General features: G+C 43.7%; 1 long non-coding RNA gene across 2 annotated transcripts; it reads left to right on the top strand.

Moving 5' to 3' along the window:
- The first annotated feature begins 6138 nt into the window (after nucleotides 1-6138).
- On the top strand, nucleotides 6139-7053 carry LOC309511599. Of its 2 annotated transcripts, none has more exons than XR_014210710.1 (3): nucleotides 6139-6219; nucleotides 6716-6784; nucleotides 6916-7053. It is a non-coding gene; the product is annotated as an uncharacterized lncRNA (long non-coding RNA). The 2 variants fall into 2 exon arrangements; XR_014210711.1 differs by having other exon boundaries at nucleotides 6146-6215; nucleotides 6710-6784.
- Nucleotides 7054-13226: the final 6173 nt, after the last annotated feature.

The raw sequence follows: 13226 nt of genomic DNA, 5'->3' as shown, positions 1-13226 counted from the left end.
TCACTGCCCGGACTCATCATCTCTGATCACTCATCACAGTCACCTGTACCTCATTATCACTGATTGCATTCACCTGTGTCCCATCACCCTGTTAGTCTCAGCCTATTTATACCATATTCATTCACTCACCGTGAAGTCTTGTTTGTGTTACACTGCATTTCTGAGCATTCTCCTGGTTTTCTTGTCTCTTGGTTTTGGATATCTTGCCCTGTTCCCTGGATTACTCTCTTGCCTCTGGTCCCTGCCTGTTTTGTTTCTTTGTTTGTTTCTTTGTTTTGACTGCCTGTCTTGCCTGTACATTGGATTATGCCTCTGGATTGCCCCTTAATAAAAAGCTGCATTTGGATTCTCAACCATCGTGTCTCGGAGCGGTTCGTAACACATGTACAGTGGTTATAAAAAAAGTTCACACACCCCTGCTAAAACTGTTTGGATTTGTCATGTAAAAAAGAAAGAACTTAAATCAGAACTTTTACACCTTTAATCTACTACTGCTAGTGGTAGTAGTTGTAGTATCAGTAATCTGGTGGTTTTTGTAGGCCGGTTTAGACTGGGAATGTACTGTAAAGTAATAGCAATGCTTTGTTTAATAATAATAATAACAATAATGATAATAATTGCATGAATATTTCAATCTGTTGCATTTCACAGGAGGTTTAAGACTGGATTTAGATTTTTTTAAATGTACTGTAATGGAATAAAAAAAATTTTTTAAAAGCTATTACAATTATACAAATATGACAGGTTTTTGGTGAGTTTATAATGTAATACATTTTTCATAATGTAAAAATTATTACATTATAAGCTCAAGATTTTAATACTTTTTGAGAATTATTACTTCATGAACATTTTATTACAATAATAATGTAATACTTATTACATTATGCAATTTTTACATTATGTGCAGTTATTATATTGAGTTGCTACTCATGCACAGTCCAGTGACGCATGTACACAATTTCCTGTGACAACTTAGCAGCAGCATGTGTTATGTAGTGTTAACAGGTATTAATGCAAGCTGAAATGGAATAGGTGGCAAGTTGGCAAGTTTCGGTACTTTGTGTCTTGCTCCCAGTGGGGAGCCTCCCACAAATCAATATAAATAAATATAAATACATTTACTTAGTTGACATTATTTAATTAGTAATTAGTGGTTCTTCTAGTTCTTCCAGATCTTCTGCATTAAATTACTTGAGTTAAAATAATTATTTGATAAACTAATAAATATTAAATTAAGATCCTAACCACATATTGCTCGTATCTGTTATAAATATGAATATTGCAGTGGACCGCTTTGGTTAGAGGGTGATCTGAGGGTTATAGTGAGAGCTCTCCCACTGGGTTAATCCCCATGTCCCTCCCACTCCTCTTTCGGAGGCGAAGTTTTGACCTCCAATCCGCTGCCTCCTCCGCTCTCACTACCCACGTGGAGATCCCCCAGGTGGAGCGTGCAGTTGCAATGCAATTATGCCCGCAAAGTGCTGCCACCTTGCAGGGTCGCCCGCGCCACCCATCCAAGGCCTGAAAGTTCTCGGCTGCACTGCACACTATGGCCCTCCTGCAGATTTACCAGGCCAAATCGCTCGAACTGCACAAGGGTAGTTCTGATCTGGGGTTAATGAATGAATGAATGAATGAATGAATGAATGAATGGAGGCATTTATATAGCGCTTTTATATGTACTACTGTACACCCAAAGCGCTTTACAATCATATCAGGGGATCTCTCCTCAACCACCACCAGTGTGCCTCATCCACTTGGAACTGCAGGAACTGCAGACAGCAATGGACTTCACCCTCTGGGCGACAATTGGTCGCAGTCTGGAGCCCTGTAGTCGCGTCTGCGGACCGAAGGGGCGGACTGGCCATCTGGAGCACCGGGACTTTTCCCGGTGGGCCGCTGGCCAATGTGGGCCGGTACACAAATAGGCTATATATTTTTTTTTAAATGACGAAAATCATAATATTACATCTCTACACAAATGGATGAGTGAGTCGATCGCGACAAGGAGTGTGTTTTGTGTACATGTGAGTGTATTGCCCTCCCTCCCTGTTAATTAGTTTGGTCTACTACTCCATTGCGTATCTTGAAATACGCCCCCTTTTACGTCTCATTTACAGAGAGAGAGAGAGAGAGAGAGAGAGAGATTTATCCGTTACAGCGAATTTCTCTGAGCAGATAATTACAAATAAAAAGCATCAGTGTAATGTCACATGATAGCCTAATAGTATGCCATGAGGATTCGTGTTGTTGCAAAATAGTTTCAATCGGGATTCAGGAGTTGTACAGCTGAGTGGTGCAGCCTACTCTGCTGAGTAGGCAACCTTGATAGTTTTAAATGAATAATGTTGTATGTCTTAATGTTTTTCTGTTTGTTTCCCTTTGTTTTACAAATATGACCTAATATATGTTGTGTTACTTAAAATAAATGTTTAAATATAGCATTTATTTTTGTATTGTGTTATATTTGTATGCTATAAGTGGTGTTAAATATTATTCTGCAAATTAATGAGCCAATGTGTTATGATGTGGGATGTGGTTGGCTGCTGTGGGCCAGAAAGTCCAGGGCCCCTTTTTGGTCCTAGTCCGCCCCTGGCGGACCGTGCATGGAAAACTTCCGCCAGTTGCTTCAAATTACCGCACTGAATAACGCATTTCTATGGACAAAATGCACCTAAAAATAGAAGAGGAATAAGAGTTAGTTGTTGCTGGAAAGGTATGTGATCCAAGCAACCCAAAACATGAGAATTCTTAATTTTAAGCTTCAAGCTAATGCATTAGTGTAATGTTTAACATGGCTTGCCATGTCAGGCGCTTTGACAGATGCGTGTGATGTTTAATGTGTGATATGTTTCCTCAGCGCAAAACTTTAATTTTACGGTTATACCCTTATCATGTGCATCAAACAGACATCCCGACATCCGGTATTAAGCTAGTGTTATACATTCCGTGTGCGCGAGGGTCCGCTAGGGTCAGCGTGACTTTTAGCAACAATCGTCATCGGAGTGTATACTCGGAGGCTCTTTGCGGACCACCTATTTTTTAGGCTACAAAAAGCACCAACTCCGCATGTGCGTAGTGCGTAGCAAATTCAATAGACGTTGAATTTGAAGAGAGGCTGTGTGAAGAAGTCAGTCACTACCCGGTCACACGTCTACAATCTGCCGTTAAAACAATATATAGACAGCCAGATGTGCAATAATTTGTGGAGGGAAATTGCGTGTGTGGAAGTGTACATACCAATCTACTGCGCATGTGTGTACACGCCAATCTACTGCGCATTTGTGGAACATGTCCGCCGTGCGGACCCCAACATACATTTTCAGGAGTATAAATACACGTAGGCCTAGTCCGTGTCCGTGCTGTCCACAGCTGTCCGTGTACGCGTCCAAACTGTAATATAATCAAGGCTTTAGAGGGAGACAATTAATATTCAGCTTAAAAATATTCATTTAGCTATATATATATGCTATATACTGTATATAGCATATAATATACTGTTGTGTATAAAGTGTTGTTACTTTAAGACATAAGTAATGGGCGTAGTCATGTAATGATGACGAAGTGATGTGCTCAAGTGAATATACAAGTGAATGTGAGCGTTGAAGATTCATGTTCTTTCATTCCTGAATTGATTGTTCTGACTCTTCTTTAGTGTCCTCTGTCTTTATAAAAAGGGAAAGACACAACATACGAATATAGTTATCTGTAAAGGAAAAACAGTGTGTAACATCTTACATTTACTCACTGTTATTCCTTTACAGTTACTACTCTCAGAAAATACTTGAATAACATGTTGACAGGATAAACAAATGACAGTAAGAGTGTATTTGTGTCTTCCTGTAGAACATCCCTCTAATCTGTTAACACTGAGTTTATGTTTATCTTTATCATCTTTATTATTATCTTAATTTTTAATGTAGAGACCTTTTGCTTTATAAGTCAAATAATGTATAGCATAGATACAGATATATTCACAATATGTTTTCATAGCATTCAATTGGCATATTTGTTTAAAGGGGTGATAGAATGCAAAACCAAGTTTACCTTGGCATAGTTGAATCAGCTCGTGGGTAAAAAGGCCATACACAGAATCTCAAAATGTCACCTCCTTAATATGAAATTCTCAAAACTTTAAACTGCAGCTGTAAAACGGTCGGATCTCTAATCATCTCAGATGTGATGTCACACTTGGGGGATTTCCTTATTTGGATCTGGTCTGTACCTTTGTTACACCCCTAAATTTGCATACACACAGCCCACTTTCTGGATTTGAATCTGATTGCTCAAACCACTTCAGGAGGTGGTCTGGGCCATAGACATGTATAGAAAGGCTAGATGGCTCAAGGCGGAGTCAGCTGTGTCGTCACTTGGCGGCCATCTTAGGTCAGGAGACTGCGCTGCTGCTCCCTGCGCTGTGGACGGAAGGTGAGTGACATACGCCAACTAAAATGCTTGTAACTTGCTGAATTCTTGACGGATTTACAAACGGTTTGGTTTATTACAAACCTTATTAACGTGGCTATGATTTGTGCTGATGCCGTTTGTGGCTATAATTTTTCACAAGTATGCAGTTAAATAGCCGCATCCCTGACGTTTATGACACACCAAGCCGTTTGAAAATCGGTTGAAAATTGAGCAAAATATAGTTATTTCAGCACTACATGCACAATAGACTTTAATGTTATAACTGGACGAGCGGTCCTGTCCTAAGATGGCCGCCGTGTGACGTCGTCGGGTCCCATTGGCTCTCAGCGCCGGTAAGCTATCTAGCCTTTCTATACATGTCTATGGTCTGGGCCACATTCCAGGCGAAACTAGACAAGTGTAAATGCATCTGGTTGTTGAAACACATATGTATACTCCTCCAAAAAATGCTAAAATAAGAAACGTGTGAGAGTATGTTATAGGCTATAATGTCGTTATAGCTAGATATGACGACTACTGCAACACGCGTCGCTGTAGATGAGAAGCTGAGCATCTATTCATTAAGCCAATGTGCAAACTATTGCAAATCAAAGTGAAAGTCAGTCGCAGACGCTTATCACACAATCATCATCATTAAAAGTAAAGAAATGAAATGATCTTACCAGGGCTGTTGCCGCTCTCTCTTATTGCGGTCTTTGATTTAGAAATTTTAGCTGATGATCAATAAAATGCAGCACATATCTGTTACTTTCGATGACGTGCACTCCATTAAATCTGCATATAGCGCGGAAATTGAAGATTGGATTTAAAATCCGTTTTGCAAAAACACATTTATGTAACCAGGTGTAAATGGAATCGTTTTGATAAATCAGATAGCAATCCGATCTGAGAAAACGCATGAAGAGGCCAGGTGTAAACAGTCCCGTGGATATTGTCTGCTCTGCTGATATGAAAAGCTCACTGTATATTGTAATAATAAATAGCAGCAATGGTATTAAATAGTGACAGCAATGGTATTTTGTGATATGTGATGATTTATATGTATGTGTGTATTTACATTGCAGGTTTGGTCTTAAATTTCAAGGTGGTATTAAAAAGGTCTTAAAAATACTTTAACTTGTTCATATCTGTAAACTCCCTGTAGCTATTGTTATCTAGCAGGTACAGTTAGTGTGACGGTTTGGTTTAATTGAAATATTTATTCGATAGTAGTTTAGATACACAGTGAGCAGTGGCATGCACAGACCTCCTCAGGGGCAGGGGCGGAAGGAAATGCATCTCTCTGTAGGCAAGGGCGTGGTTAGCTGGTACCCTCAGAAGTCACAGGGTACCACAACTTCCAATAGGAAAATTCAACTGCAGTAGCCACCGTTCAACCTGAAGAGGGCAGCACTCAGACGTTTTTACACCATGGCTGCGTTCGTAACCGCATACTTCTCTACTATTTAGTATGGGAAAAAGAGTAGGCGAGCGAAAAAGTATGTACGAATCCAAAAGAGTCGGCGAGAATTACCTGGGTGACGTGCTAATTATCGCGAGATTCGGACTTAAGTGCGTTCGAATATGCCTACTTTCCTACTATATAGTAGGCGAAAACAGTACGTGAAGGAAGCAGTATGTTCGAAACATCAGTATTCATAAGAGAGTAGGCGAGAAGTTCCCGGATGGCTTACTGCTTTCGGCCAGATTTTCTCAACCGATGGATACTCTTCTATCCCAGGAGGCCACACGAGAGGATACGTCATTATCAAACATCGCAAGGATCAGCGACGCGGGTGCTTTCAAATGTGAGTTAACACGGTTGCTTGTGTTAAAATTGCATGTGTTGAACTACTGTAGAGTAAACTGTTGAATTGTTGAAGGTGTAAAGATGTTACACAGTATAGTATAGTTGTGATTTTGCTGTAAAAACACGTTTTATTATGTATTATGTTAGCTAACAGGGGAGCTCCAGTAAGGACACGTAAGTTAGGTCTCTAAAGTGGATTTACATAAACCCTACACCTTAAAGACGATTATTTTAAATGTCCATTTACATCTTACAGGAAAATCTTGAAATATCACAACATGAAATAGACATCTGAGTGATGAATGTGTGCTATTATGTAGAACAAATCTATAAAGTAACTAAACATAAGTTATCTATTTTATTTGTCCATTAGTAGTTGATAAATTGGGGAACATTTATGTTGGATAAAAAGTTAAAACAACCTCAACATGTAAATGTTGTGTTGAGCTCATAAATCACAGAGGTAACGTGAATCTTGTCTGGATGTTACAGGGACAGATGAACAGATGTGTGTTTATCTGGTGGAGAGTGGCTCATGAAGCTGAATGCTGCCATCAAAGGCTTTGAGTGAGTATACTACAGAAATGAATAACAACAACTATTTAAATATTAAGTTGTAGTTTATTTGAATTATTGTAATTTCAAACAGACCTATTACAGCACTTTTCTGATTCTTGATTTCTGTGCATTTGCTGCAGATCTTTTGTGGTGGAGCAGGACCTACAAGGAAAGATGATGGAGGCATTTGTGAAAAAAAGCGTTTTTGTCTTCTAAATAATACTGAAATCAAATGACATTGTGCGGTTGAATTTACTGCTTTTGTGTTATGTTTGTGCATTTTTGTAGGATCTGCAATGTCAGCAGACTGGTGTGAGCACTGAGGATGAAGACCCCAGAGCTGAATCCTGGAGATGGTGCCATGGATGAGTCCCTCCATCACTCCACCTGCCCTTCACTCCACCTGCCCTTACGAGACCCTCCATCACTCCACCTGCCCTTACGAGACCCTCCATCACTCCACCTGTCCTTACGAGACCCTCCATCACTCCACCTGCCCTTACGAGACCCTCCATCACTCCACCTGCCCTTATTGCCTCAGATTGTGAAGCACAACACATCACGCAACAACCTCCGGCACGAAGGCACGGCTCACCTCTGGCGGTCAGCTGATTCATCAGAATAAAGCCGCAGAATGGGAACCGCTGTGTTGAGATGGCAGAAGGATGTGGGGTTCAGCGCCTGTAGCCTACATACATGATTGTAGTTTGAATAAAGCTTTGTTTCATGTGTTGACTTATAAATGCATTTGTTTATTGTGTGATGGTGACTTTCATTCATTCTTTTACTAATTTATTAATATTTCTCATTGTTGTCAGTAAATAAAATATAATTATTTAATTAATGTTTTATTTAATTGTTTGAAAGAAAATGTAGATATGTTCATTATATACACATCTAGAGTGTATTCAATCATGCATAGCTATGTCATATGACATACATTACATTTTGTTTGTTTTATTGAATTATATCATTTTCAGTAAAAAGTAATATAATTAAGTATTGGTCAGCATTTATCATTGTTATTATTGTATGTTTTGGGGTGGGATAGCAATGAAATTCATTCAGAGGTAATATTAATTTTAATATTAATGATACTTAAATTTTTCGAGTACAAAATCAACAGTTTTCTCCAAAGAAGAATCTTCGCACAGCTGCCCTTTGTGCAGACATTACAAACGCTGAGGAAAACCATTCTAGGTAGGGCTGTCGAGTTACTGATGTTATGAGGTATATATATATATATATATATATATATATATATATATATATATATATATATATATATATATATATATATATTATGGGTTTGCAAACATAATATGAGATTTTTTACACAGGAAAAAAGAACCTACAAGGTTGAATATCTTAATATATATTTTCTTAAATAATTCATTATAATACATTTTAAAAAAGCATTTTTTGTGTGTTATTTATAGGCCTAGGCCTGAGGGATGAAACGAGAGTTAAATTCAACAAAAAAAAGAGGAAAACATAAAGCAGCCACTTTTGCTTGTGGATGAAAATATTTGGATATAAAAAATTAAAAATTAACATATACAAGAGATTTTTGGGATTTTGGGATTTCGTAATCAAAATAAATAATATCGTTAAGGATAAAACGGTGGGTCACATTAGTAGGGTTAAATATAATAACTTAAATCAACCCTTAATGTATTCACAAAATAAATGGGCAGCAGTTTAATCAATATCAAGATATTTACAGATAGATGAATTAAACGTGTCATTCAAATCTTTTAAGTTGTTGCGCGTGTGATAAAGCGTCGTAGGCCACATGATAACGTCAACATGCCAGATGTCCGGTTCGCATTCATACTCAACGAGATCTGGCTATAAAGTACCTACTCTTTTAGCGCTCGTTAAGTAAGTACTTATTGAAATTAAGTACCTACTCATTGAGTATGTGGTTTCGAACGCAGCCGAAATTTTTTTTATACGGACACCGATCTGTTTTGTAAGTGATTGCATCCAGGTAATACGCATTTCCGTGACTAAGGCATAGCTAGCTAGCAAACTGTAGGCTGTAGAAAATAGTACTGACAGTAATGCGGAGAACTGATAAGGGAGGGGGCAGCCTCGGTGGCTCCATTGCGTCATCGACAGTAGGGGCCAGGAGCTCAACGGCTCCAGTGCGAGCCACCGTTTTAGCCCCGCCCAAAAAATCCTGAACACAGCAACGGTGAAAAACGCCTCGGTTACGACTGTAACCTCGGTTCCCTGAAGAGGGAACGAGCGTTGCGTCGAGAATGACGCTATGGGGAACGCTTTGCGTGATGACGTCTTGAAGCACATGTAAAATCAGTCCAATGGTGTGGCGGAACGTCAGAGGCGGGTGACGTCACGTACCAGGAAACTATAAAAGCCGGCCCAAAACAGAAAACGAAAGCTTCGTAAAAGTCTGAAGTCGAGCTGACAGGCATGAAGGAGATATGGCAGGGCGACGCAACGCTCGTTCCCTCTTCAGGGAACCGAGGATACAGTCGTAACCGAGGCGTTCCCTTTCAAGGGAACTCCCGTTGCGTCGAGAATGACGCTATGGGGAACGTCTATACCAACGCCTCCATAGCTACAAATGTCTGTCCTGTGTGAAATCCGTAGAGCAGCACTAGGAAGACAAAACCTGAGACCCTGGAGTAGAGTCTAGGTCTAATGAGTAGAACCTGACGAAGGTGTGCGGTGAGGACCAGCCTGCCGCATCACAAACGTCCTGTAAAGATACTCCTGATATAAGGGCTTTAGAGGCCGCCATACTCCTAGTAGAGTGCGGCCGGACAGCCAAAGGAGAAGGCTGCCCAGCCGCCTCATAAGCAAGTGAGATAGCCTCAACCACCCACTTGCTCATCCTTTGCTTAGACACTGGACCTCCTTTGTTAGGGGACCCAAAGCAAACAAACAATTGATCACTCTTACGCCACAGGGCAGCTCTGTGGACATATGCGTCTAACGCCCGAACAGGGTAAAGCAAATTATTCGCCTCCTGGTCCGCTTTTCGAAAGGGAGGAGGACCTCCAAGTGCCACGAGGGAAACGAGATACCAAAAGGGTCTTTCCCCACAGACATTCCACCCAAAGGAATGTGGTAAGCGCCTATGGCCGCCACATAAACCTTTAAAGTGGACGGGGTCAGACCTGCAGTGAACCGGTCCTGCAGGAACTCCAGAACTGTACCAATTGGGCAGTTGACTGGATCCAACCGACGGTCACTACACAAAGAAGTGAATACTCTCCACTTCAGGGCATAAAGTTTCCTCGTGGAGGGAGCTCTGGACTGTAGAATGGTCTCAGCAACCTCAGTTGAGAGACCTGACTCTATGAGCTGGGCCCCCTCAGAGGCCAAGCCCACAGGTTCCACAGTTCTGGCGGGGGTGAAATATTGAGCCCCCTGCTTGGGACAGAAGGTCCCTCCTGACAGGAAGCTCCAGAGGATGCCCATCGAGGAGGGACACAAGATCGGGAAACCATACTCTGCCCGGCCAGCGCGGGGCTAAGAAGCAGGCAAACCCGGTCCCTGCGAACTCTCTCCAGAACTCCCGGGAGCAGAGCCACTGAGGGAAAAGCGTACAGACGTAGCCTCGGCCACGTCTGTACCATAGCATCCAGTCCAGAGGAGCTGGATGCGTGAGGGAAACCAAAGTCCCTCCATATCAGCTCCACCACATCGGGGTGGAGCCTCTATTCCCCGGGCCTCGGCCCCTGTCTCGACAGAGTGTCTGCTCCTATATTCTGAACCCCGGGGAGGTAGGCTGCCCTGAGTGACAGCAACTTCCCCTGGGACCACAAGAGGATATGGCGTGCCAGATTGGATAATGGGCGCGAACGCAAACCCCCTTGGTGGTTGATATAGGCGACTACCGACGTGTTGTCCGTATGTACTAACACGTGGTGTCCCCTGAGACCTGTGATAAAGCTCCTCAGAGCCCGGAAGACAGCTAACATCTCTAGGCTATAGAATGCCAGGAACGATGATGGTCTTCCCACAGACCTTGAGATGAGCGACCCTCAGGATCGCTCCCCAACCCGTGAGGGAAGCATCCGTCGTTAGCAGTTTGCGACGACAAGGAGCTTCCAGCACTGGCCCTGGGACAGGAACCAAGGTTTCTTCCACATAACCAAGGCACGTAGGCATCGCCGCGTGACCTTGATTGTGCGAAATGGGTTGCCCCTCGGGGAAAACCCTCTGGTCCTGAGCCACCACTGCAGGGGTCTCATGTGCAGTAGTCCAAAAGGTATCCCGTTGGAAGCTGCTGCCATGAGACCCAACAGTCTCTGGAACTGTTTGACAGTGAGTAGCTGGCCTAGCTTTACACTTTTCACAGCTGCAAGGATGGAATCTATGTGTGGCGGTGACAGGCGCGCCTGCATCGACACTGAATCCCAAACCACGCCTAAAAAAGTGGTCCTCTGAAATGGAGAAAGCACACTCTTCTCGGCGTTCAGCCGTAACCCCAACTCTTTCATATGGGCGAGAACAACATCTCGATGTTGAACCGCCATCTGATGCGACTGAGCTAAAATCAACCAATCGTCGATGTAGTTCATGATGCGAATACCCTGGAGGCGCCGAGGCGCCAGAGCTGCATCCACGCATTTGGTGAAAGTGCGGGGTGATAAAGCCAGGCCGAATGGAAGAACTCAATATTGGTATGCTTTGCCCCCGAAAGCAAACCTCAGGAACTTCCAATGACACGGACGGATGGAAATATGCGTCCTTGAGGTCTATCGTGACAAACCAGTCCTCGGACCTGATCTGTAGCACGATTAACTCAATGTTAACATTTTGAACTTGAGCTGCATGCCTGACTCATTCAGAACTCGAAGATCTAAAATGGGACGCAATCCCCCGTCCTTCTTTGGAACTATGAAGTACCGGCTGTAAAACCCGGTTTCCCTGTTGGAGGGAGGTACATATTCTATGGCCCCTTTCTCTAACAGAGTGTTTACTTCCTGTTCCATAACCAGAACCTGCTCGGGGCCCACCACTGTGGGCGGGACCCCCATAAACCGAGGTGGGCGTTTCTAGAATTGTATCTGATACCCATTCCCACGGTCTGCAGGACCCAACGAGAAACATTTGACAGTAGCTTCCACGCTGTCAAAGATTCTACTAAAGGTACCAGCCTCTCGAGACTGGTTTCTGGATTGTGTTGCTGTTGAGTAGTCGGTTCGTCGCCCTGTAACGGCGCACCGGCAGGGAACGACCGAACAGACTGCTCTAGCACCCTCCTCAGAGGGGGCGGGCATCCCGAGGCCACTACGTTTCCGGGTGGACCTTGAGATATGTGCTCGCCGGAGACCGCTGCGCCCTGTAACACCGGAGGCGGCAGGGTTGGCAGAACGGTCCCCTGAGGGCACCGAAAAGAGACGGCACCGTATTTTTCTCCTGCTGTTGAGTAGTCGGTTCGTCGCCCTGTAACGGCGCACCGGCAGGGAACGACCGAACAGACTGCTCTAGCACCCTCCTCAGAGGGGGCGGGCATCCCGAGGCCACTACGTTTCCGGGTGGACCTTGAGATATGTGCTCGCCGGAGACCGCTGCGCCCTGTAACACCGGAGGCGGCAGGGTTGGCAGAACGGTCCCCTGAGGGCACCGAAGAGAGACGGGCACCGTGAAAAGAGGTGTTAACCGCTGTGCTTCGGGGGGACTACCCTCATTTGTCCTGAGCCCTCAGACATCAGGACTTTTCCCCAGCAGCCTTCTTGGCGGTAATAACGGTCCGCAGATCCGTTTTACCCCTCGAAGACTGCTGGGTTTGAGAGCGCCCTCCGTGTCCCTGAGATTTTTGTGGGGGAGCACGGGAGGAAACGCTCTGTTTCTGAGTGGCGCGGTGCTCAGCGCTCTTTTTAGACTGCTCCCGCTCAGCAGCCTCATAGAAAGAACGGCGGGGGAGAAGTTTCTGAAGTGCAGCTGCCTGTTTTGAAGCTTCTTGTGACTTCGCTACAGCACTATTAACTGCGTCTCCAAATAACCCTTGCGTGGATACTGGTGCATCTAAAAGAACATGTTTTTTCTTTGTCCTTTATGTCACTTAAGTTGAGCCACAGATGCCTCTCAGTGGCCACCAGGGCTGCCATAGAGCGGCCGATGGATTTAGCCGTCTCCTTGGTGGCCCTGAGAGACAAATCTGTGGCTCTACGCAGTTCAGACACCGTATCAGCTCTAATACCCCCGCCATCCTCAGAATCACCCAATAACTCAGCCTGGTAAGCCTGCATTATGGACATTGTATGTAAACACGCTGCAGCTTGACCGGCGGCGGCATAAGCTTTATGAACCAGGGAAGATGTAACTTTTACTGGCTTGGATGGAAGTGCAGGAGCCTTCAGAGAAGATGCCGTTGCTGGAGAGAGATAGCTCGCGAGCGTCTCTTCCACCCTCGGCATCTCCCCATAACCATGCTCTTTATAATTGTGAATGGATGAATAGTGTGATG

The sequence above is a fragment of the Leuciscus leuciscus genome (genome assembly GCF_965113295.1).
Source record: "Leuciscus leuciscus genome assembly, chromosome: 12".
NCBI classification, from domain to species: domain Eukaryota; kingdom Metazoa; phylum Chordata; class Actinopteri; order Cypriniformes; family Leuciscidae; genus Leuciscus; species Leuciscus leuciscus.
The sequence above is the reverse complement of the archived record's forward strand: the minus strand, read 5'-3'. Positions and strand labels throughout refer to the sequence as shown.